Below are 10519 nucleotides of genomic sequence, written 5' to 3' on the forward strand. Positions count from 1 at the left end.
ACCTGCCTTCATCAAGTAAGCCACTCCTGTCCAGGTAATCCTGGTATGACCCACCGAACGTTTGACATCTCAATCTTTTATAGACTCTGAACTTGTCAAAGTTAAAACGATGATTGGTTAATTGGAGGCCCATCTTAAAAGGCTTTGTTAAATGGTTTAACTCAGAGGCCTGGCAGCCCATGAAAAGCCTCGATTTGGAGCCTGGCAGCTCATAAAAAGCCTTGCATGTTTTCCTTTTCTGAGTTTTATTTGTTGAAGTTCATAAGTATCTTTTGATAACCCGACGTCCTTGACCCGACTTGCTTTTCAACTACAAGTTGTCGGCACATGATCAGTTATAAACCGGTGTTTATTGACCCGGTCTGGTTTGACTAAATCACCAGTGTTATAAAGAAAACCCGGTAGTTATCCCTGTCCGGTTTACTATATAGACCGGCATTATAAAGATGGGGTTATCAATGTTCCGGATTGGTATTAACACCTTTGCCGTATACACCGTTGGTCAACCAATGAGGTATGTTATGCATATTGCTTTTTATACAAACACTTCGATTATTCATCTATGTATTGTATACTTCTTGGACATCATGACCCGTCTAGCGAGAAACCGCTAGATACTTTTAAGTTGTTGTACCCAGGAACACAATTCATCATGGGTTATGCATAAATATATCCCAAAAGGTGGCACAAGTTGTCACGAGGTATTACGAAACATGCTCGATGGCATGGCAGATAATGGAGTTTTGGCTATCCTATTACAAGAAGCTTTCAAAGCGGCTCCAATGGCATAATTGTTTTTCACAGTAGTGGCACACAGTAGCCATATAAACCGGCGACCGGTTCAGGACTCTTCATCTGGACGGTTTGATGGTTGAGGGTCAGTTGGTGTGGGCACTTCTTCATCCCTCCCCAGACGCTGGAAATCAACCATCGACCAATCGATCCCAGTTAAAGCTTGAAATACTGCTTCTTCATGGATAAGATTGGAGGGGTTAATATCAGGAGCATAAGTGTGCTTACGAATCAGAGGCACAAGTTCTTCAGCTTCATGGATGTCGGCCGGCTGTCTTTTCCCTTCAGCGTCATAAACCGGTTGAAAATGGGACAAATCTGTATCATCGGCCAGTTTGCTGGCTACTGGCCGCATCTGTTTGGTCAGCCGTCGGAGGTCATCGTTGTCAAAGTTTGAACCGTCTTCCTTCACACATGGGTATCCTTTAATGATATCATCCGCTTCAAGGTCTGGAATCCAGGCTTTGGCTCGAATAAGTGCGGTTAAAGCTCCTGACCTGGCAGCTGCCTTCTTCAATTCAGCAATACGGGCTGGTAACATGGCCAGCTTCTCAAGTGTTTCTTTAATCAAAGTTGGGGCCGGTTTGTTGTAAGCTGTCGTGCAAATAGCCTGCTGAGACCCAGAGTAAAGCTGTTCAACCAATGTATATGCCGCTTTGAGCTTCATCCGCATGTCTGTACCAAGATGAGCGATCCGAGTACCTGCCAAAGATTTTTATCAATGTTCTGGTTAGTGATAAGGTTCATTGACTTGCGCAAAACACATAAGCAGATACTTACCAAAGATAGCAGAAGTCATAGCATTGATTTGCCATTTCAATCCAGCTAATTCATCTACAACTGGTTTCAGGGCTGCCTTGGCGTCTTCAGCTCTTTTGGTTAACCCGGACTTTTCGGATTTCCAGTTAGCACGATCTTTGGTGAAAGTTTCCTTCAACTTTTCCATTATGGCCAGGGCTTGGGTCATCTCCTCTTTGGCTTTTGCAGCTTCTGCTTGTTGTGATTTCACATTCTCTTGCAAGTCAGAGTTTCGGGCATCTTTGCTTCTCAGTTCAGCCTGCAACATTGAAGGTATATTAAACAAACAGCATATATATGTGCTAAGTACAAAGCGTATACCAAGTTATGCACTTCATACTTGGGGGCTAATGCCTATTTGCTCTAAAGTACTACATTTTATACAAGTCTCCAGAACAATGCAAGCATTATCCTTGACACTTGGGGGCTAATGTGCGTCTGTTCTAAAACAGATGTATGGATTACAACCCGGATTAACTTGCCAAGTTAAACCGGCCTTTGGGGGCTATGTTGCAGAAAATTATCTAATTATTGAAAGATGATTCTTGTCTCTTGTTACAGCCCTGCCATTGTGAGGATCAATGATGAGACACTTAAAGTGTTACAAAGACCCGGTTTATGATTAACATCATAAAACGGCCCTTGGGGGCTACTTGGGATAGTGTTTCAGCTATAAATCAATAAACAAAGGGAGAGGAATTTACCTCATATCTCTCTTTCATCAAGTTCACCAAACCGGCCTCATAGTCCCGGTTTGAGTGCAGACGGTTCAAGAAACCAGAGTGAAGCTCTTCGTCGTTAAGATGTGCATAGCTTGATAAATCGCTGCTCCATTTGCCTTTTCCCCTAGCATCTTGCTCTTCTTTGGCACTATGCTGAGCCAAAATGACGGGATGGCCAGGAGAGCTGTGGCCCATTCCAGTAATAATAACATTGTCTCCTTGGCCTTCAGTGTGTTTGGCTGGTGACAATGGAGTTTCAGTATTTCTCACCGGACCAGCCCGGTTTGGCTCTGCCGGCTCAGTGTCAGGTGCGCCAGGTTCAGCATCTGCTGGTTCATTGGTGTTTTGGCCTTGAAGGGGCGGTTCATCAGAAGCGGCTTCAGGATGAGGGCCCTCCGGTTCATAAGTTTGTTCCGGTTCACCTCTGGGTTCTTCTTCAAAAGTGGCCGGGTCTTCGGGCGGATTGGTGACCTGAGCTTTCTTGCTAGGTCTGGCTTTGGCCCTGCAAACAAAATATAAAGGATTAACATCTTATTCAAGTTCTATGATGCATTGAAGGAAAAGGTTTTACAACTTACCCGACCACAGTTTTTAGAGGAGGGAGCTGAGTTGCTGTCGACTCGCCAGATGATGAGGGAGGTGTCACCTGATAATTTGAATCGGACGGATTAAGAGGTTGTCTGAAATAACCTGCATTGGGGTAAGAATGGTCAGGAGTAGGAGAGACCTCAGACCGGTGCTTCCGAACCGGGGTATCAGGTAAACCGGCTGAAGTGACCTGTTGGCCACTGTGTCGGGTTGTCCGGCGAGCTTCATGCTGCCGAGTCTTCCAAATAAATGTTGGATCCAAGTAAGCAATAGGATGAGAAAAGCTTACTTTCCGGACTGCTTGGCGGGTTTTTTGTGTTGGCATAGAGTCTGAACCGGAGGAAAGGGTAATTACCTCTACATCATCAGCTTGACTGCCTTCTGCGTCCTCCTGAGGAAGATCATTGTTAATGAGATGCATGAAAAGAGAGCCAAGAGAGTCAATTTCTACCTCAACTTCCGGATCATCAGCGTCATCATCAAGCTCCATATTGATCCGGTCAGCCGTTTTCCATTTTGATGTCCGTTTGACGGCTTTGGTTTTGGGGCGAGATGGTTTAACCGCTTTATCCCCAGTTGGCTTTACCGCTTTTTCTATGGTTTTCCGTTTCCAGAAGGGGTCATCACCCTATACATACATACACAGAAGAAGGATTACAGGTTGCACAAGGTAAAAATATTAAAAATGAAAAGGAAGTATAATGCTTACAGTAGGCGGTTTGTTCTTGGCATAGAAGGGATTCAAACCGGTTTGACTACAGACCAGTTCCGATTCATTCAGAATCTTCTTTACACCTTCAGTGACTTCTTCATCAGATAGTTGAAGGTTGCAATGGCGTTGAGGGTCGTCAACCTCGCCGGTATACTCACAATTAAACCGGAACGCCGGCTTAGAGGCAAGATGCTCCAAGATATCCAACAACACACGAAATCCACACCTGTCAAACCATTGGCCATAAAGGCCCGGAGTTTGGTGACTTGAGGGGCATATTTCGCCCTTTCTACGGAGCTTAAGCGTTGTGGCATCGGATGGGTGTTGGAAAGCCGGTGATCACGAAAGCCTGGAAGGGGATTTTCATCTTCGGGTGAAGTGTCTCTGCAATAAAACCAAGTTTGGTTCCATTCCTTTGGGTGGCTGTGCAGTTTGGCATGAGGAAACTCAACTTCTTTCCGCTTTTGAATCGAGACACCACCAAGTTCAGTGTTGGGGCCATTTACAAACTCTGTGCGCCGGTTTAAGTGAAAGAAGTTCTGGAACAGTTCTGCAGTTGGTTCTTCCTATAAGTACACTTCACAGAAGACCTGGAAGTTACATAGGTTGGATACTGAGTTGGGCCCAGTGTCTTGAGGATGAAGTTGGAAGTTGGCATGCACACCCCGGTAAATCTTTGACCCTGGCGGTTTGAAGCCACGGCTTATGTGGTCAACAAAGACCACCACCTCACCCTGCCTTGGGGTCGGAGGATTTTTTGTTCCTGGAACTCGCCATTTAATTTCAGTCTTCTTAGGCAAAGAGCCGATGCTGACCATGTCGTTCAACTGATCCTCGGTGACCCGGGAACGAGCCCAGTTGCAAGCGGTGAATTGTTTGGCCATTGCGAAACAAACAAGCTGAAAACGAAAGGCCGGTTTATAATCACTCATGATGATATACAAGATACAATGGGGTAAGAGATATACTGATATGTGAAATGGCATAAACCAGAGACCAATGCAATAATGGATAAAAGGTAATACCAGGACAGGGGTACTCAGACACTGTTAAACCGGAGTATAACTATGAAGGTAAAGGCTCCTCCGGTTTATCAGAGGACTAATGGTATGTAATAACTTGTTTTCTACAAAGGTAAACCGACTGCAGAAGGTACAGATCTAAGGCAAGTAAGGAAAAATAGGTTTCACAAGATTACTTGAAAATTTTAGATCTACCACAAGACAGGAAAAACAAAAAGATTTAGACCTAAAAAAGGTTGGTCCCAAAGTGGTCCGCAAAGGACCAGATCAGTTTTATGCACATAAGGGTTTGTGGTGGTAGAAGAAGATAAGCCATTACATGGGACACATCAAGTTTGAAGTTTTTATCCATGGACTAAGGGGAAATAGGGAAGAACAGTGCCAGAGCCTTGATGAACTTCGATAAACAAGGAAACCCTAGGCAGATCTACAAAGGAGAAAGGAAAGGACTTACAACGGCCGATGTTGAAGCAGCGGAGGTACGCCGCGGTTCTCTGGTTCAGTCAGGTTGATGCAGCGGCCGACGACGAGGCAAAAGCGAAGCTCGAGGACGGCGGCGGCGCTCGGGTGTAGAGGCGTCGCGAGGAGGAAGAAGAAGAGAAGGAGATGAAGGGAAAAATGAGAAGGACCTGTGTCCCTATTTATAAGGCAAAACAATAAAGCGACAAGTGCGGGAATCGAGGAGCTCAAAAAGGATAGTTAATAATGGTGTCGCCTCGATGACTGGACATGCATTAATGAAGGTAATCCTCAGCTTCAACAGATAGATGACGTCAGGACGGTTTATCATAATCCTGGAGTATGACATCACGGCGGTTTATAAGATCAATGTGAAGATGCAAAGGAGGGGTTTTTTTCCAAGTGTTGAAGATTGACATGAACAAGTTCAAACCAATCTGGGGCCTAATGTTGGGGATATTACTACTGGATGTAAACTGGCCAGGAGTAGCCGGGTTAACTCCTTGAAGATTAGAAGCCCATGAAGGTACAAGAATAATGATGCTTTACGAAGGCCCAAGGCCCAAAGGCGGGTTAAAGCCTGTAGATGTAAACCAACCTGGTCGTGTAACTTGTGTTGTAAGATAGGAAGGATAGAGACCGAACCGGACACGTTTATGATCCGGCTTCGGGACTCTGTAACCCAGCGGGCGTCAACCTATGTATATAAAGGGACGACCCAGTAGTGGTTTAGAGAGGGACAACAACACGAGAGCCAGACAAAGCGGATTCGCTCCCTGGGCTTCGAAACCCTAGCAATATCAATCACAACTAGACGTAGGCTTTTACCTTCCTTGAAGGGGCCGAACTAGTATAAAACTCCCCGTGTCCCCTTGTCCGGTTTAACCCCCTTAAGCTAACCCGTAGTGATGGCTCCACGACTAAGTCCTTTCACAAGGACATCTGCCGTGACAAACCCACGACACAACCCATCAATATAATCCTTAATAAGGGTAAACTTCTCCGATATAGTGTAGTTGGAAGAATTCAAAAAGATAATAGGACTATCATGCGTGGGTGCAATAGCAACAATTTCATGTTTAACATAAGGAACTATAGCAAGTTCATCTCCATAAGCATGATTCATATTGGCATCTTGGCCACAAGCATACCAAGCATCATCAAAAAGGGATATTTCAAAAGAATCAACAGGATCATAACAATCATCATAGCATTCATTCTTTGGTAAGCATGAAGGGAAATTAAACAATGTATGAGTTGAAGAGTTACTCTCATTAGAAGGTGGGCACGGGTGATCAATCCTCTCTTCCTCCTTTTGTTCTTCGCTCTCATCCTCATCTTTTTCATCCAATGAGCTCACAGTTTCATCAATTTCTTCTTCCATAGATTCCTGCAAAATATTAGTCTCTTCTTGGACAGCGGAGACTCTCTTAATAAAATCATCAATATCAGAATTGAATTCATAATTCTCATAGCAATATTTAAGGATAGCTAAATTTTCAGGTCTATAAATTGAATCATCAAAATGTTCACACTCTTTAAACAAAGATCCAATTTCATAAGCAACCATAAAAGAAACAAATTCTTCTATTTTTTCCACATCATAGTAATCATATATACCATTAGCATAAGAAGCCAAGGTTTTATCATCATTAAATTTGCATGAAAAGGGAAGGTGTGGAGCCTTCATCCTAGAGCAACAAGTATAATCATATCTCAAGCATAGTTCCCGAGCATACCAATGCAACATATGAATTTGATCCGACAATAGTTTCCCTTTTTGAGTCAAGCGATAATACCTAAAGTATTCACGTTGATCCAACGTGTCCCCATTACATAATTGAATGGGGTTTTCTCGGGATTATCAAAGTAGTACATAATATTTTTCACATAATCAGCATCGAGGGTTTTAGGAGGTTCTCCATCTCCATGAGTAGCAGGTACACCTATTTTTTGGTATTTCATGTTCCATATCCATAACTACAGATATATAACAACTAAGAATATCAAATAAAAATTACTTAGTGATAAAGCAAACAAGAACACACGAGAATATTCACCCCACGCTATAACCCCCGGCAACGGTGCCAGAAAAAGGTCTTGATAACCCACAAGTATAGGGCATCAGTTGTAGCCTCTTTCGATAAGTAAGAGTGTCGAACCCAACAAGGAGCTAAAGGTATAACAACTATACCCTCAAGTTCTATCGACCACCGATACAACTCTACGCACGCTTAACGTTCGCTTTACCTTGAACAAGTATGAAACTAGAAGTACTTTCTAGGTGTTTTTGGATAGGTTTGCAAGAATATAAAGTGCATGTAAATAAAAAGTAGGGGCTGTTTAGATAAAGACACAATAAAGTTAGTATAGCGAGTGTGGAAAAGTGGTGGTAGGAGTTGCGAAATTGTCCCTAAGCAATTGACTACTTTACTAGACTGATAGCAAGTTTTATGTGGGAGAGGCCACTGCTAGCATGTCATCCCTGACTTGGAATTCTATGCACTTATGATTGGAACTATTAGCAAGCATCCGCAACTACTAACGTTCATTAAGGTAAAACCCAACCATAACATTAAGATATATTGGTCCCCCTTCAATCCCGTATGCATCAATTTCTATGCTAGGTTGAAGCTTCTGTCACTCTTGCCCTCCAATACATAGTCCTATAAACATACAACTAACCCTATGGTGTGATCCATGCACGCGCTCATATGATGGGAACCAAAGGACAGCAACATAACCACAAGCAAATTAAACCAATCATAGCAATTCATCAACCACCGATAGGACAATGAAAATCTACTCAGACATCATAGGATGGCAACACATCATTGGATAATAATATGAAGCACAAAGCACCATGTTCAGTAGAGGGTACAACGGGTTGCGGGAGAGTGGACCGCTGTAGATATAGGGGGGAAGGTGATGGAGATGTTGGTGAAGATGGCAGAGGTGTTGGTGTAGATTGCGGTGATGATGATGGCCCCCGGCGGGGTTCCGGCGCCACCGGAAGCGAAGGGGGGAGAGCCCCCTTCTTCTTATTATTCTTCTTCTTCTTCTTCCTTGACCTTCTCCCTAGATGGGAGAAGGGTTTCCCCTCTGGTCCATGGCCTCCATGGAGGCGGAGGGGCGAGAGCCCCTCCGAGATTGGATCTGTCTCTCTGTCTCTCTCTGTTTCTGTGTTCTCTGATTCTGCCCTTTCATCGTTTCTTATATTCCCGGAGATCCGTAACTCCGATTGGGCTGAAATTTTAACACGATCTCTATCTGGATATTAGCTTTCTTGCGGCAAAAGAAGGGCATCAACCGCCTTACGGGGTGTCCACAAGGGCCCAGTGTGCGCCTGACCCCCTGGGGCGCGCCCCCTGCCTCGTGGCCCCCTCGGGCATCGTCTCGCGCTGATTCTTCTTCCAAAAAATTACATATATTCCAAAAAAAATCTCCGTTAGTTTTTATCCCGTTTGGACTCCGTTTGATATGGATTTACCGCGAAACAAAAAACATGCAATAAACAGGAACTGGCACTGGGCATTGGATCAATATGTTAGTCCCAAAAATAGTATAAAAAGTTGCCAAAAGTGTATGAAAGTTGTATAATATTGGCATGGAACAATCAAAAATTATAGATATAATGGAGACGTATCAGTGCCCACCTTAGGAGGTAGGTGGCGGCCACAGCCTCGCTGCGCCGCCAACTGGTTGGCGCGCCCTGCTGGACCCCAAGCTGGGCTGAAGCAGGCTCACCACAACGAGTCCCACAGTTGAGGAGGGGCAGAGCACCAGCCCTCCCAGCCGCGTCTGCTCCCACCAGGCCATCCTCGCCGAGCAGGACCCCCACTAGAACTGTTGGGAAACATAGCATGCAATTTCAAAAAAAATCTACGCTCACGCAAGATCTATCTAGGAGATGCATAGCAATGAGAGGGGGAGAGTGTGTCAATGTACCCTCGTAGATCGAAAGCGGAAGCATTTGACAATGCGGTTGATGTAGTTGAACTCCTTCTAGATCCGACTGATCAAGCACCGAACATACGACACTTCCGAGTTCTGCACACGTTCAGCTCGATGACGTCCCTAGTCCTCTTGATCCATCAAAGGTGTCGAGGAAGAATATGAGTTCCATCAGCACGACGGTGTGGTGACGGTGATGGTGAAGTGATCCGCACAGGGCTTTGCCTAAGCACTACGAAGATATGACCGAAGGCGTAAATTATGGAGGGGGCGCCACACACGGCTAACAATTGTTGGTGTGTGTTCTAGGCGCCCCCTCCCCATGTATATATAGGTGGGAGGGGGAGGGGAGCGGCCATGGGGCACCCCAAGTAGGAGGAATCCTACTTGGGGACCTCTCCCAATTCGACCTCCCCCCTTTCCTTCTTTTTGCCGGAGAGAAAACGGAAGGGGGGAGGAGAGAAGGAAAGGGGGGCCGAACCCCTTCTCCTCCTTCTCCAATTCAGCCACATGCCTGAGGGGGGTGCGCCACCCCTTGTGGGCAGGTGTGCTCCCCTCTTATGGCCCATGTGGCTCATATCTTCCCCCCGGGGGTTGTAGTAACCCCCCCGGTACTCCGATAAATACCCGATACTACCTGGAACACTTCCGGTGTCCGAATACTATCATCCTATAATCAATATTTACCTCTCGACCATTTTGAGACTCCTCATCATGTACGTGATCTCATCTGAGACTCCGAACAACATTCGGTCACTAAATCACATAACTCATATAATACTAAATCATCATCGAACGTTAAGAGTGCGGACCCTACGGGTTCGAGAACTATGTAGACATGATCGAGACACCTCTCCAGTCAATAACCAACAACGGCACCTGGATGCTCATATTGGTTCCTACATATTATATGAAGATCTTCATCGGTTGAATCGTAATGACAACATACATTATTCCCTTTGTCATCGGTATGTTACTTGCTCGAGATTCGATCGTCGGTATCTTCATACCTAGTTCAATCTCGTTACCAGCAAGTCTCTTTACTCGTTCTCTAATACATCATCTCGCAACCAACTCATTAGTCACTTTGCTTGCATGGCTTCTTATGATGTGTATTACCGAGAGGGCCCAGAGATACCTCTCTGATACTCAGAGTGACAAATCCTAATCTCGATCTATGCCAACCCAACAAACACCTTCGGAGATACCTGTAGAGCATCTTTATAATCACCCAGTTACGTTGTGACATTTGATAGCACACAAGGTATTCCTCCGGTATCCGGGAGTTGCATAATCTCATAGTCGAAGGAATATGTATTTGACATGAAGAAATCAATAGCAATAAAACTGAATGATCAATATGCTAAGCTAACGAATGGATCTTGTCCATCACATCATTCTCCTAATGATGTGATCCCATTCATCGAATGACAACACATGTCTATGGTTAAGAAACTTAACCATCTTTGATT

The sequence above is a fragment of the Triticum urartu genome, chromosome 5, assembly GCF_003073215.2.
Source record: "Triticum urartu cultivar G1812 chromosome 5, Tu2.1, whole genome shotgun sequence".
NCBI classification, from domain to species: domain Eukaryota; kingdom Viridiplantae; phylum Streptophyta; class Magnoliopsida; order Poales; family Poaceae; genus Triticum; species Triticum urartu.